Source organism: Manacus candei, unplaced genomic scaffold (genome assembly GCF_025592945.1).
Source record: "Manacus candei isolate 608988 ecotype Guabito, Panama unplaced genomic scaffold, ASM2559294v1 h1tg000019l, whole genome shotgun sequence".
NCBI lineage: Eukaryota > Metazoa > Chordata > Aves > Passeriformes > Pipridae > Manacus > Manacus candei.
Genome location: NW_026138067.1, coordinates 807,386 through 824,166, shown reverse-complemented (window position 1 = coordinate 824,166; position 16,781 = coordinate 807,386). Strand labels below are relative to the sequence as shown.

The window sequence follows — 16,781 nt, the reverse complement described above, 5'->3', positions numbered from 1 at the left end:
GACTGCAACAAAGATGCCATGTTTCACCAGCCCCAGTAACACTGCAGTGGAGTTACATTTTGTCACACAAGAGAAGTGTTTAGCTGGTAGCCTAGGAGGATATCAGTGCTGCCCCATCTTTCTTTCTGCTGCTTCATATTTTAGCCTTGCTGAGGCTACTGAAGATGCGTCTGTCATACTGCTATCAGATTCTCACTCTACTCCGCTAGAACAGCATGGGCTGACCCGTGGGAGACCCAGTTTTAATTGTAGTTTGTGGAAACAGAAAACTTGAGGCACAAATGTGTCATCCTGGCCACTTGTATCAATAGATAAAATACTGTATCCCTGTTCTTCAGCCTATGGTTACCTCCGCATTATATACATATATATATATGTATATATATATATAAAATATATATATATGTACATATAATACATCTATTCCTCAAAATATTGGAAATTTTTCTAGGAAATGCTTGTCACCACATATTTGGTTTAGGTACCTGTCCTACAAACCCTTCTTAACCTCTGTACATTTGTTCCACATTTCAAGTGTTTTAGCTCTTACGGCAATGAGGATGCCATTGGCATCAGAGAGCTCAAAGGCATTCATAATCCCCCTTATTTAGGGGGAATTATAAAGTCCATTTATAAAATAGAAAGTAATTTATACTGTGTTTTGTCAAATAAAGAAAGTGTTTATGGGCCAGGTTCATATCTGGAGATGTGGGTGGGAATTTTGCTACTGTCTTGAGTTGTTTCCAGTATGGTCCTTATGCTGCACACCATATGTCTTGCTAACCACTACACAATCCCTTACCCCAAATTGCTAGCTCCTCTCTTTTTTGGAAGGAGAACCAGTAAGACTGACTCATGCCAAGTACCCTCATTGTTTATAATGAAGATTAAATGTGTAATTATTTTTAGAAGTTCCTTTGTGATAGGAAAAGTTAGATTTCAGACAGATGCTAGATAATCTTCAGAAAAAAGAATCCTGCAGGTACTGCACTCTCTTATGTTTCATGTCTCTGCATCCGCCTCTCACTGACTCCTGGCTGCCGTTTTAAAGAATAGCATGGGAATTATTTCAGACATGTAGAAGACGGGGTGTGATTCAGTTTGAGATCTCAGTGGGCTGCAGGGATGAAATTGGTGATTGTGAAAAATCTTCCTACACATTTTCCATATATTTCACATGTCATCCCACAAGAGGAATGAAAATAGAAGAGTCCATTTTACTGAAATTGTGAGAAGTATAGAAATCAGAAAGGTGAGTAAAATGTGTCAGAATGCCTGCATTTTACACAAGCCATTCCAGAAAAAACAGGGAGCAGTCGTCTCCCAAAACCTATGTCACTAGACCTTAGAGCATGAGAGAAATCTATGACACTAACCCAGCTCTTTATTATGTATCACGTGCAATCAGTGTGTTCAGTATAGAGAAATAATTCAGAAAGAACAAGATCACTCCCAAGAAAACATAAGAAAGCTAGAAGTGGAATCAACAGCAAATGGTAATTAAATAAACAGCATTTGGATTTGTGTGAACTGGCAGATCAATATTACTGGAGTTTTGAACACGGTACTTCTGAAGAAGATTTGAGGAGAGTGAGGGAGTTGCCCCATGTACTGCAATGAGGAAAAGAAAGCATCAGAATGAGCGCGCGGAAAGGACTTTATTCTGCTATGACCTCAGAGACTTATGTAAAACGCTGCCTGAAGCACACTGACATCTTAAAGCCTCTCTAAGTTAGAGTCCAGCATTCTATGGGACATCTAGGATGGACACTCTGTATATGAAGGCAACCAAAGATCTTGCGGAGGGATCATATTAAATCTCTAGAAGCAGCATGTGTTTGTCAAGATCCAGCTTTGTGGTTGCAAAGGGTGCTAAATTTTAGAAATTCAGTGCTAACTAGGGAAGGTTACAAGAAGTTTTAATGTTTTACATTAACTTTTGCCTGAACTCTATTCAGCTCTGCCTGACTCTTTATGCAATATGGGACATATTGATATGTGTCAGTTCTGTCTGGAGGGATGTACCAAAAATATATCAATCTTGGTACATGATGAGACTGAATTGAATATTAAATTGTTATTCTACATAGGCAACACATTGCCTAGATTGACTCACACATACAAAAGGAAACGTCTGACTTAATTTCTGTGCTTTTTATGTCATTTTTGTGCATTTCTGTAATTTTAGGAAGAATCTGGTCTACTTTCACATCTGAAGCTTGTTTCTTGTGAAAGAGAAACAGTGACATCCTGTGGTTCAACTATAGGAAAAGCATATATTTTATCATTACCCTTTCTTGAATGTACTTTCTCTTTTTCTCTATAACTTAGCAGGAACAATCTAAATTTTGGCTATGAAAAAACAAGATTAGATAGACCCAAACAACACTTTACATGTGCAGTAAGCTTTCTGTATGTGTGAGATTACAGGCATCAGGAAATTGAAGACATTTAATAAACGTGACTAGGGTTACATAATAAATAAATATAAATAAAAAAAACTATTACAAAATAACCGACTAGGGTTATTTTAAAATAGATGATGATAATAATAATAAAAGAAAATAAATTAGATAAAAATTTTAAAATAGATGTGAAAAGCACCTTTAGGACTTTATGACTTACTGTCTTTGGAAATACTTTTGCTTCAGAATAATTTTAAAATACTTTGATACTGTTACCAGAATGTATTTGAAGGAATAGAACTTATTCAGAATGTGATGACATATCTCTAGGGCAAGCTGAGAGCACTAGCATATGTAATAATTGAGCAAAGAATGGTCATATTCATGAAGAAAAAAAAAATATTCTCATATATTGATTTAAAAGGTAATTTCCTCACAAGACCCTTTTACACTACATAGAGAACTTCTGATGACCCTGTACTGATAGAAAAAGCATCTTTAGACAGAGCTGTAACAATTTAATGTACCAAAAAATATACTAACAGAAGTCTACAAAGACCTTGTAGTAATATCAGAATCATATTTCTTTAGAAGAAAAGAACTGTAGAATTCCTTCCCTTTGGCGTAAACTTAGTGTCATATACTGGTGACATCCTTAAGAACTTGTTTAAAGACTCTATTTTTATTTCAGATTTATAAATCAGAAAGATTATTTCTGCAGTTGTCTTCATATCATATTCATACTCTGGATTTTTTCCCCAATATATTTTACTCTATTTACATATTTATCAGTTGTGAGGTTGTCCCTTACTGAAAATTAGTTTGCTTTTATTAAGATTCTCAGAGACACATAGTCACTGGAACTGTAACATTATGGCTCTCTAGTTTCTGCTACAGCTCTTGACAGTGGCAGAAACACAAAGAGCAAATGTTCTCCTGTCTCCTGACTTCTCAAATACAAATGACCGAGTGGATGGGTGACAGTGATGAAGAATGAAGTTGGAATAGAAAATAAACGTGTTCAGACAGAAAGGCTAAAATGTGTTTCTTGAGCATAAATTATTTTCTCCAGGGCTTCAATTTCATGACTTTTTTCCCCTTCAGTGCAAACAGTCTCCAAAGGCAAAAGTGTGTTTATAGGACAGAGGACACCTTGCCACGATGTTGATGCTGTACATGATGCAGACATCCCTAATGGAAGATGAGAATGCCAAGCTGTAAAGAAAACATTGTTGATAATTGATTATTTCTTACCCTTCTTATCATTCAAAAGGAACACACTCGGACAGGCACTTTTTAAGATATAAAGCAAAAAAAAAAAAATTAAATCCCCACATAAAGTACAGAAATTGTTCACTGAAATTGTTAATTTCAGAGACAAAAGAATACGCCATCTAACATTTGCATGTATTTCATTATGTTTGACTGGCATATGATGATCCATAAGCTTGCTGCTAATATAGAGCCTGCGTTTTTTAATTAAATTGATGGTCTTAAAAAAAGTACCTAGTCTCCTGAGTAAGGTATAATCTCTTCAATTTTGAATATTGCATGGTCTCACACCAGCACTGCAGTAGTCCTAAAATTGCTTCAGCCTCTGGAAGTTGCTTCAGAATAATTTTAAAATATAGGCTTGTAAAATTATAGTAAAGGACAAAGCAAATCTACAACCAGGGATTTCCCCAAAGAAAAATGAAACAAAGAACAGCGCGGGCTATAATTCAAATTGTCAATTAGATTTGACTCAGAGGACTTTGAAAATTAAGTTTTTAATTTCTATATATTCCTTCCACTAATCTGTTTGTGAACTTTAGACTGTCAGCTGAGAAACAAAAAGAGAGGAAAACTAGACTCTTTTGAACCAGAGATTTAATAACTCCCCCAGGTCACAGTGCTCATTATAAAGGGAATGAAGTGCTGGTTCTTGGGCAACAGAGCAAACATCTGCATCCTGCAACAAGCCAGGTGCTCTAAATCAGGGCAAAACCAAGGCAGCCCAAGCAGCAAAATCTGAGCATGTCCGCTGTCTCTCCAGCTTGCCTGAGTCCCTGCTATGATTGTGTCTGCAGCTGGAGCGACCTCCTAACCAAATAAGCACACCTGGAAACACTGATGGGCAGCAGCTGTCTGGCACCCACAGCGAAATTCCCAGCAGGCATCAGGTGTTTGCCTGACTTTTCCTAGGGGAGCTGGATGCATATGCAGTGTGCAAGCTTTAAAATGTCATTGTTAGTTTGTGTGTCAGTGAATAACATTTAGGTCTTGAATTGAAATGACAAGGGAAAGAAACATTCTGCAAGAGGTCCTGTTATTGGCAAAAAATGCTCACTACTATTCTATTGTGAATTTCCTTTCTGTAAATCTTTCAAGCCTCTCTCCTTGTGAACAATAAAATTTTACCCATACACACAGCTGACAACTGTGCACATTTAATCCCTATGAGCAATACATCATCTCCATTATATGCTTTTTCCCAGACGTTATTTTACCAAAGTACAGAATTGATTTTCACACATTTCTTCAAATACTTCTGTATAATAGCAGTTTATATGAACTGCTTATCTGCTCTGTTCTTCCAAGTCTGCATTTCCTCATCAAAACCATATACTACCCGCTCCCTGACTCCCAAAACAAAGTGTTCAAGATAATCACTATAGGAGATGCCTATTTACACAGAGGTTTGTATAACTATATAGTTTTAAATATCAGCAGTGTACGTGCAGGACTATTCGCCACCCTGCACATATCCTCATGAACAAAAGCTTTCTCACTTGAATGTTTGCAAGTCAAAGGCAGAGCAAATGCCACCAAAAGCTGCTTTTATGAATGGGGATCATGTGGTTTTATTTTACTCCAAAAGTTTATGCATCTGGGAGCTATGTTGCATTGCTTGAATAGTACATTTTTGCTTTGATATGATTTCATTCGCAGCTTGGTCCAGAAGTCATGTATTAAACACTTACTTTCTTTCACTGGGTGAACAAAGCATTGGTTTTGCTCATGTTGTCTGTGTCCCAGTCCATAAATGCACAACAGGTATCTTTCAACTTCTACAAAATCACCTTTTGGCTAAATCATATGTAAGAAAGAATGTTCCCCATTTATCTGAGTTGTCCCATGCGTGTCCTCTTTTTACCTCCATGATGAATTTTAGGATGTAGGAAGACTAAAAGCAACCAGAAGTCTTACACTGTGTACATGTGTCATATGCCTGATTCCCCCAGTAGTTTATAGACTGTAGAGACGACAGTGTAAATGCTGTGTGTACTGGATCCATCTGACTGTGTGTGCACAGCTGCATAGCACATGCACAGTACATCAGAAATGCTGAGGTTGGGATGCATTTCCAGTCCATGTGTAGGCCATCTGGGTGGTTTATGCACACATACTTCTGGCCAGGAAACCCTTGTCACAAATACAGCAGTCCTAATCTAATCCAGGAGTAGATCTGGAAACAAGTGCCAATCACTGCAACTCTTCCACTTCCTCCTTAGGTATGTCTTCAGCATTGAAGATGAGAGATGATCTCCTACCCATACACACCTCACTGAACTGTCATGTTTATGTATCTTGTAAAGTCGCTGTTTGAAAGGCTTCCCAACTCTTCCAATTTTAATTTACTGTGACTTCAAAATTTATTAGCTCTGTATCATATTTTAAAGGTGCTTTTATGAAAGGAAATATTTAATGCATTTATTTGCTAGAGACTATTTGGCATCCCCAGAAGGGTTTTCCAGCTTTATTTTCCTAGCCATATGAGAGACAGCAGCAGCCAGAAATCTAATGCTTTTACGCAGGTAGACGCAGTTACTACTCTTGTATGCAGAGACTGGGATGGGTCACGGAGAATCAGTTAAATGCAACACCTCCAGCAGAGCTTAGTTGTGTACTGACAAGGCCACTCTGAAAGCCTTTGCCACATTGAAAGCCTCCTGTAAATGATTTGGCTTGTCTTTGGCCATTTCACTGGATTACTTGATATAAACACTGAGCATTTGTTGCTTGCTGTTACACAGTCCTCTCCAATTAGTCATCCACGAATTAGTGGTAAAAGTAAACTAATGCTTTGCTGGTCTTTTCTGCCTCTCTGGTTTTTTGCTTGCTGATGAGAAGAACCTGCTGGTTATGGATGGATGAGTTTTTCTCAGAATTTCTGCTTTTTTCTCAGGGTATTGTCTACAAAACTGAATTGTGGTTTTAATGCAACCTCTGGTCTGTATTTCTGTACTGTAAAAGAGGTTCAGATTTGACTTAACCTTTGCCTACATTTACTCTGACTTTTGAATGAGATATTTTTTCCTTAAATTGTATTTCATACTTCAGATTATAGAAATGGCTTTCAGCCTTAGAGTCACCTAAGAAAATATATTTGCTAGAGTTACAATTATTCATCAGCCTTTCCAGGAAATAAGTTCCAGTGAAGAGTGTGGCACTGCATCTAGATTTATGTCAGCTGAACATGCTACAAATTCAATTAAAAAAACCTATATGCACACACATACAAATGTGTGATGCATTTCAAGAAAAATCATGTGGTTTGATGCAGGTTAATAAGCACTCAAACAGATGATATTACAGTAACATTGTTATAACTCATCCTGCAAATTTAAAGGCTTTGAAAATCTAGAGCTACCAAAGCAATCTTGAGTGTGATCCATATCTCCTTAAGTCACCTGCCTGTATTGCAATAGACTATCTGATCACTGTCAGGAAGTTAAAGGTTGGTACTACAGAGATGTGGATTTTCTTTCAGAGATGGTACATTGTGCCACAATGGTAATAAGTTAAGGGATAAAAACCAAGATATGTTGCTTTCTCCTCTTGGCAGCAGAGATTTGAAAGATTTGGTAATGCTATTTCAGCATTAAGAGTACTCTCAATAGCTCACATATTTAGATATTCTTCATTGTTAGAGCACATTGATCAACAACATGCACATTTTCTGAAAAAGTGGATCTGGTATAGCAGGAGGCAGGATACTTAATTGACTCTGATTGTGCTGTTGGTGAATACATATGCAGTAAGTGTTGATAGAAGATCAGAATTATTTTCTGTAAATTAGCTTCTATATTTTAATGTGATTTGTATCTGAACAGCAAAGATTACTATCTGATAACACATAGTTTTATAAGGAAGTCCTTGTGAAGTTCAGCAAGGGCACATGCAAAGTGTTGCACCTAGGAAGGAACAACTCCATGCACCATTATATGCTGGGAGCCACCTCGCTAGAAAACAGCATTGCAAAAGGGACCTGGGGGTCCTAGTGGACACTGAGCTGAACATGAGGCAATAACATGCCCTTGTGGCAAAGAAGACAAATGGTAGCCTGGGCTGCATGAGGCAAGCCATTATCAGCAGGTCGAGGGAGGTGATCCTGCCCCTCAGCACAGCACTGGTGAGGCCACACCTGGAGTGCTCAGGCCAGTTCTGGGCTCTCCAGTATAAGAGGGACATGGACATACTGGATAGAGTGCAATAAAGGGCCATGAAGATGATTAAGCACCTGGAGCATGTGTCCTATGAGGAAAGGCTGAGAGAGCTGAGACTGTTTATCCAGAAGAGAAGGCTCAAGGGGGACCTCATCAGTGGCTGTAACTAACTCAAGGGAGGGTCCAAAGAGGATGGAGTCAGATTCTTTTCAGCAGTGCACAGTGACAGGACCAGAGGCAGTAGGCACAAAGTGAAGCACAGGAGGCTCCCTCTGAACAGCAGGAAACATTTTTTACTGTCAGGATGACCAAGAGCTGACACAGGTTGCCCAGAGAGGCTGTAAAATCTCCATCTTTGGAGACATTCAAAAGCCTTCTAGACAAGGTCCTGGGCAGCTGGCTCTGGGTGGTCCTGCTTGGGCAGGGTGAACTGAACCAGATGACCTCCAGAGGTCCTGCCAACTTCAGATAACCTGTGGTTCTGCGATTTTGGAAAGAGATGGATTTTTCAGCAGCAACTTTGCCATTTTTAGTGTCCCACCATTCATTTTAGTCATCAAGTGCGCCTGTTTGTAAGAGCTGTAACTTCAGGAAGGACAAATCAATGGACAACAATTTTAAGAAAGCTCGGGTCTCCAGATCACCATGGGTCACAACCTAGCAGTTAGTCAGACACACAAAAGGACCACTACAGTGTTTTCTTCATTGTTGTTTCTAGCCCTCATGCTGCTGGCGTGTCTATTCACTCAGAGAAATAAGCAGCACTTATGCGCTGTGAGCACGATGAGAGTAACCCCAGGGAATGGCACCCCAGCATAAAGAACATGCTGTTTTACTTAGACACTTTTTCAGGAAAATGAAAAAAACTTAAAACAACATGTATGCCATCGAAGCAGTTTCCTTTGGATTAAAAACAGAACATTAGACACGTATTTAATCAATCTCGCTGTCCCTGGGGGTGTTAATATTTGGCACTCTCCCCCTTTTAATTAAGAGCTGGTTCTCTAGTTCTTAAATAAAACTATTCAGGAAATTTCCATGAATGCTTTCCCATATAAAATGTATTTTCTGCAAAACTGAACTTTACTGCTAGGAAATATTAATAATATTCCTTGAAGTTTCCGAATCTTTACCGGACAACACTGACTCCAAGGAAAACATTTTGACTAGTTAAACCACTTCAGACCACATCAGTTAGACTAAACCTCATGGTCAGAGAAGTGAGAGGAAAGTCAGAGAAATGCCTCATGGGATTTTAGTTCAGATAATACATGTCCCAGCTCTCCTTTTTTTCATAAGCTTCCATTTCTGAATTTCACCATAGACATTCCTGAAGTCGAAACATCATACAAGATCCAATTGGAGACCCCAAACCAACAGAGGAAAAATGGGGATGCTGCATTTGAACTATCAAAGTCCCTCTGAGTCCTGAACTAAAACATTCAAGTCACTAAATTAAAATTAGATGAAAATGAAAATTCTATTTGGAAATGTTAAGGCATTTAACTTCAGTCAAAGGAATTGAAAGGATCTGCTGAAACGCATTTTAACTAGTTCTGTAAAAATATTGATATTAATTGTTTTCCTCCTTTTGAAAGTAAAGACAAGTAACCTCTTGGGGTTGTTGTTCCATCTTTCTGTGTGAAGCAAGGGGTAATAGAAACCTGGCCTACCCCAGAAAGTTACGTCCCAGGTTCCCAAAGTTTAAGGTCAGGATGGGCCAACATCTCTTTCAGTTTGTTCTACTGCACATCCCATAGCACAGTGTTTTATTCAATGTTCACATAGTGAGCGAGCTCAGTAATATGTGTGACTAAAGTAAAACTTGTATTGAGTGAACACAAGTCTTTCAGAAAAGCATTTGGAGTTGTTTAGGCAATATCACTGTTTTTTTGGTATTGTGTTGCAGTAGTTTCTTGCCATTGCTGCTCAGGGCCTGTTTCACATTTTCTTCTGACTTCATTTGGCCAGAGTTTCCACCCATAACTCTTGCTGTGGCCATATATGTTTAATTAAAAATTACTTCAACATCTATCTTTTAATTCAAATAAACACAACGATCTTAAAGATTGTGAAGAGAAATTAGCTCCTCTAGCTCTCGAGAAAGTAACTTCTCTATCTTTCAGATAATTTTGTTTACTTTCTCTTCATTTTCCTTAACTTTTTTTTCCAATTGCTCAACATCTTGTTTAAAAAGCTGACTGCAGTCCTGTGTGCCATGTTCTCATACTAGTCTGTACACACAGGAGAAAAGTAACTCCTGATTTCTACTTATTGCTGACCTGGTTGTATACCTGGGGACTTCATAAGTCATCTGGCCTCAATATCACAGCAGTAAATTGTCAGGGACTTTAATGAGTTTCCATGTCCTTTGTCTCGTGTTCCCTGCCTTATAGATACAGTTCCTTTCCAATACTTTCCAACTGTACTAGGGCACTCTAACTTTTTATAGAGTACTACAATTCTCCCTTTACAAATTTACCATACAGGAATAAACTTAATATATTCTATGATCCAAAAAGTAATCTGAACTTTGAATTTTTTTTCGTAAAATATACAATTCTCCTGAGGAAAAGATTTTTTTATGAAGAAGTGCTGTTATGTCCATTCTTTCTTCCTTCTTCTCTTTTTTTTTGACACAAAAAGCAGACAGAATGCATTCAGATTAAATGGCAGTGAACATAAGTTTTCAAGTTCTTCTATTTCTTCCCTTTTTTCTCTTTTCCCCCCTTTTTCCTATTCAAATTCTACCCCCCCCCCTTTTTTTATTTCTAGAAATTTATTTAATATGCAACTATGATCAACTCTAGAACAAGTGAAAGAAGAAAAAAAGCATGGAATGGTTTTCCATAGGGAAAGTAGAACCTATGTTCTGCTTTATACTTTGTTGAAAGACAGAATAAAAAGGAACAAGTACAAAATATAAAGGATCTCACCAAGAAAATCAGACTGGGGAGTCTAAGAAGACAAAGAGATCTGTAAACTCAGACCTACTCAGATTAAAGAAATTCTTACGTATCTTCTCAGAAATAACTGCATTTCTCTCAGCAAAGGCAGAGGAGTGGAAAGCCCTAGGGTCCTTGTCTGGTCTTGCAGATTGAGGTGGAAGCAGAAGAGAGCACTTTGAATTCTTTCCAGCTGGCGACAAACAGCTCAGTTCTCCAGAGGGGCTCAAGACTAGTAAGAGGATAAGAACCCTCCCTGACCTAACCCTTAAAGAATGAATACCAGCAGTTGAGCTTGCAGAGTGGCTCTTCTCTAGAAGGGAATCTAAAATTATAACAACCCTGATAACATCTCAATGACCTCCAAGAGCAATCTTGACTTAAGTTACTGACAGCGAGAACTCTTTCTATATAGTTTCCAACTTTGCAATCCAAGCCAACTCTGCTTCTAAACCTTGTTCCTTTAAGCCCTGTCTCTAACAAAGCCACCAAAAAAATTCCCATAGATTTCAGTAAATACAAAATTTCACCCACTGTGAATTTGTGCTATACCACTGTTAATAAAAGGTCTATGACCACATTCAGTTACAGGTGAAAAGAACCCAGGTCCCTTCTATTGTCCTTGGTTCTGCATCTGACAGGGATCAAAACCAGCAGCACGGTCTCACTAGTTTCAGGGGAATCAAATGCTTTGTGACAAAATATACCCATGCAAGGCAGTGTTCTTGCATACCTGCTTTTCAGATGAAGCAATACAAAGCTGACAGACAGCTAAGAGTAACACTCCTTAGCTTTCAGTAATCAAAGTACTTGAAGGGCATGCAAATAAAAGGCGGCAATGTTCCAAAATTTTTTCATGCCATGCACATACAAGAAGCTCTCCCTCTTCATGCACTGTTGTCAGAAAGCAGCTCTCCAGAATTTATTAGACCAGTTCGCTTCTACATCAGCTGGGAACCAAACTGCTTTTGTTTGCACTTTTGAATTTTAAAGGAGCAGCATACTGTTTATATGTTGACTTCGTGTGTATCTGTGTCTGTGTGTGAATCTACGTGGAAAAGCTTAGTGTAAAACTTGGAATAATAATTTGAATATTAAGCAATAGAAGCAAAAAATAAACCCACTTCCTTCACTGAAAGAAAAGTATGACAAGGAGCAAAACCCAAAGCCATACTTGACCCTGCTTTTTGGATGCTGGCTCTGAACTGTCAGTGGCCATTACATCAGATAAGCCATGAGCCTTAGCCAAAGTCTAAAGTGTTATAAGGTCAGGAAGGTAAAAAGAATCGGGGCCAGTGCAAGCTTTATAAGTCAGTAAAGAATTTTAAGGCCATATGCTGCTTAAGAGGCACCAGGGTAGAGGGAACGTGAGACTGGAGAAATATGATCTGTAGATCAAGTCCTAGTAACAATTCTGGCAGCAGCAACATTCAAAACCATCTGCAGCCAGTTTAGCAAACAATCTGGAATACCACCAGGAACAAATTAAAATAGTCAATCCTGGAAGTCATGAAAGCCTGTATGAACAAGCGCCTGAGCAAATGAAATGGTGTTTTCATGAGAATATCTTGCAATATTCTCAAAAACATCAAAAGATTTTTTTTTTTGCCCTCCCTTTCATGTGAAGACAAAAAGCTGAAAGGAGAGTCATATGGGTAAGCAGAGAGAAAAGCATTTCAGCCATGGAGCTCCAAAGCAATCAAAATGCCACAGATTTCACTGGCAGCAATATTAATACAAGTCAGAAAGAGTCCTCCTGTACACTGCAGGGCCTCAGACCCGGATATTCCACTACACTTTGCAGCACATGTTGAGTGCAGGAGCTGGGAAGCAAATGTGCTGAGAAATCCCACGGAGACGGGTGTGGGTGAGAAAACTGGCTAGCATATGCCGTGCTCTGACATGTAGCAATTGAACTCTCACTACATGGATCTCATTGTGTAGCACCTCCCCCAGCAAGTGAAAAAAACCAGTGCATGTGTGTAAGAGGTTAGGAGTTTAGGATGCAGTGCCAACAGGAAACGGAAAAAGGGAGAGAAGTAGAAAACCAGACAGTTGTAGAAACTGCAAGGAAACACAACTCCATTAATGCTATCCAGTGAGAAGCACTGCCTTGTCAATTGTCTGGGGTGGCAAATTTTCAAAGAGAAGAACAAGAGAGAAAGTGCTTTCACAAAGGCCCACACACTGGACACAGCACAGTCAGGAATCTCTGTTGTGAACTAGATTAACTCTTTTTGAGGAACTTCTCTCTGCTAAGTTTCACTCCAGGCACAAGAGGCAGTTCCCACTCCTGCTGCTGTAGCACCATGCCCTGCTCTGCTCTGGCAGTGAGGGCAAAGGCCTTCCCAGCCACTCCTCTAGCCTGGGAAACAGGGGAGGGTTTTCAGTCAAGAGTTAGCCTGGAGTTTTCTGAATTAAAAGCTGAATTCAATCCAAATCTCTGACACTTCAGATTCTTGCTAATTTATCTGAAAACTGCGAGCTATTGGAGATCTCTTTTCACAGAGCATTTTGACCCAGCAGCACGTAACGGAGACACAGAACATACGATCTGGGACAGGTTCTTGTTCAGATACTGCAGGATGTGAACAAGCAAGCTTCATGCAGTGTCTATAAAAGGAACATTAGCATGATATTAGTTTGTTTTTGAGCAGGCAGGAGGAAAACATAAGAACAAAAAATTACCTCCAAATTGATCCTGCTGTGAGTCTTGTTTTAGTCATTCTTCTCTTAGCTTTGTTACTCCAGAGTTAATAGATATTAAAGCAGAACTGTGCCCACTTTAATTGCAGGTATAAGTCCTATCTTCTTTGCCTTTGACTAGCAAAGGTGAAACCGGACCCTTGATCCCAGTCCTGAGGAGGGTTATGTTCCAGCATTGCTGGCGCAATAGCAGAGCTGTGATGGAGCTGGCTCATTCCCAAGCCCTGCTGTTCCTTTACTCTGCCCAGGAGAAGGGTGTTAAGCTCACAGCAAGTCAGGACTGATCTCACACTGGGTGATTGTCTCATTGCCATTCTCTTTCTGTTGGTTATGCCGTGACCATTATTAGTCCAGCCCTAACTCTGTAGGGAGAGCAAAATAAAATAAAATAAAATTAAAAAGTTATTTATATCCAAGAAAGCATTTTCTGACAGTCTGGGGCAGAGGAGGAGAAGCAAAGCAGGCACCTATAGAACACGATTGCAATCCGTGTATTGAGGCTTTTATTAGCGAAGCGGATGGCAGGCAGCACTCTGGACTGATGGAGCTCACAGTAAAAAGCCACAGAGACTGTTGCCTGGCTTTTTAATTGTCTTTTCTAAATCACCCATGGTATGGATTCGGGAATTAAGCGGTTTATTAGCTGACTCAACTGAATGGTTTTGATGGTGGTTTTATTCAAATGAAGGACAAAGTGCGCCCGCAGCGCAAGCGGCAAGGGGCTGGGAGGGGAGTGGGGGTGTCTCGCCTGCGGCGGCGGCGGCGCCGGTGGCGACGGCAAGGACAGGGCGCCAGGAAGAGCTTGTGTCCCACGCAGAGCCCGTCTCCCCCCGGGGCTGGGGCATCTGCCGGGCAGCCGGGCCAGGGCCGCTCCGCTCCGCCGCTGCCCCTGGCCACAGCAAGGGGGGAGCCGGGGAGAGGGGAGAGGTCCTCCCCTGCACCCTGGGACACAGCTTGCCCACCCTGCCTCTCCCCTGCGGGTGGAAGGAGCCGGACAGGGCTGATCCCAGAGGACAGGCAGCTGCCTGAGCCTCATGGCAGGCAGCAGCATCCTTGTAGATGCTGCGGGGCAGCCCGGAGAGATGGACAAGGGGAGACGGACGTCACGTATGTCGCTCCCCGGGCCTCCGAAACACCGAGATGGCTCAATCCTACTGAGCAAGGCAGCAAAGACAGGTTTAAAAATAGAAGGCAAGGTTTAAAAATAGAAGGAAAGTCCCATATTCATTCTCATCTGTATCCCAGCTCCTTTCATGTCCAAACTTCAATTCACCCCTATACCCCACAGCAGCAAAGCTACCAGCAACTCAAATTGCTGGGGTTGATACCAGAGCAGACACAGAGAGAAAGATGTGAGCCAAGAAAACGCCTGGTGAAGGCCAAAAGTCCAGCTCATATACCCTATCCCTGTCCCTGTCTTCCCCTGCAGGAGGGAGGAAGTATTTGGTCAGAAGGGTCACCAAAGATGAACATCTAAACTTTGGCATAATTATCCGGCTAAAGCAGTATTGTGTATAATCAGTAGGAAACTCTAGATTCCCCTGCAGGCTCCCAGAAAGGAGGCTAATTAGATGCTTCAACTTGCCAGAAAAAATCTGCCTTTGGAGGTCTTCAAAGCCTCTTGTCCTTGGTCACCTGTTTAGGGAATACGAGAACTGAGTTTAGCAGGACTGCTTCATTAGGTACACACAGTAGGAACCTACATTTGGCAGATAGTGCCAGACCTCTCACGCTGCATGCATGAGGAACAAACAAGAGGAGCTCAAAGCTTTGGCCCAGTCCCAGAAATTCGACTTCATTGGCATGTGAAGCCCGGTGGGATGAGTCCTGTGCCTGGAGTGCCCTCTTAGACGGTTACGGGTTCTTCAGGAGGGATAGGCAGGGCAGAAGAAGTGGAGGGGTGGCACTGTATGTAATAGAAGAGTTAGAATGTATGGAGCTCACAGCTGGCAGTGGCACAGTTGAGAGCCTCTGGGAAAGAATCAAGGAGCAAACAAATAATGCCAATGTCATTGTGGGATTCTGCTATAGACCTCCCAGCCAGGACGCTGACGCTGACAAATTATTCTTTGAGAAACTAAGGGACACTTCAAAGTCAACTGCCCTTGCCCTTGTGGGGGATTTCAATTTGCCAGAAGTTAACTGGAAGCATCACGTATCTGGTACAATCTGGGCCAGAAGATTCCTAAAAAACCTGTATGACAACTCTATGGAGCAGGTCATAAGGAAGCCAACTTGGAAAGATGCCCTCCTTGATCTGCTGTTTGTCAGTATATTGGATCTGGTGAGCAAAGTGGAGTTTGGTGGGGAACAATAAAAAGAGTTTTTTCAGATATATTAATGGTAACAGGCAGTATAGAAATATAATTAGCCCATTACAGGATGAGGATGGTCACCTCACAAACAGCGACAGAGACAAGGCAGAGATGTTTAATGCTTTCTTTGCCTCTGTCTTCAACATGGATGACAGACCAAAGGGGTTTCAGTGACCTGAGCTGGAGGACCATGACTGCGAGAACGATCAACTCCCAGTTGACCCTAAAATTTTGCAGGATCTGTTGTTCCAGCAGGATCCCTACAAAGCTATGACTCCTGATGGGATTCATTCCAGAATCCTCAAAGAGCCCACTGATATCATCGCAAAACCTCTCTCAATGATTTTTGACCAATATTGGGAATCTGGAGAGGTTCTAGCTGACTGGAAGCTGGCAAGTGTTGTCCTGATTTTCAAGAAACGCAAGAAAGAGGACCTTGGAAACTACAGATATGTCAGTCTCATTCAGTGCCTGGAAAAGTTGCAGAGAAGATTATTCTGGGAGATACTGAAAAACACCTGAATGACAATGTTGTCATTGATCACAGCCAGTGCGTCTTCATGAGAGGAAAGTCCTGCTTATCCAACTTGATTTCCTTTTATGACAATGTAACCCACCTGGCTGATCAAGGGAAGCCAGTTGATGTCATCTGTTTGGTTTTCAGCAAAGCTTTCAATACTGTCTGTCACAGTATCCTTCTGGACAAAATATCCAGCACAGCTGGACAAACACATCATGTGGTGGGTGAGCAATTGGCTCATGGGCTGAGCAGAGGGTAACAGTGAATGGGGTAACATCAGGCTGATGACCTGCCACTAGTGGGGTTCCACAGGGCCCCATCTTAGGCCCCGTGCTCTTCGATATCTTCATAAATGACTTGAACGCAGGACTGGAAGAGATACTAAGTAAGTCTGCCAATGACATAAAACTGGGAGGAGCTGTTGCCTCCCTTGAAGGCAGAGAGGCCCTGCAGAGAGACTT

The 16,781-nt window shown here is 40.9% G+C and overlaps 1 long non-coding RNA gene across 1 annotated transcript; it reads right to left on the bottom strand.

Moving 5' to 3' along the window:
* Window positions 1-3,425: 3,425 nt before the first annotated feature.
* LOC127470170 (uncharacterized) lies at window positions 3,426-13,659 on the bottom strand. Its single transcript, XR_007904188.1, has 2 exons — window positions 13,468-13,659; window positions 3,426-3,620 (listed from the first exon to the last, which is right to left on the bottom strand). It is a non-coding gene; the product is annotated as an uncharacterized LOC127470170 (long non-coding RNA).
* Window positions 13,660-16,781: the final 3,122 nt, after the last annotated feature.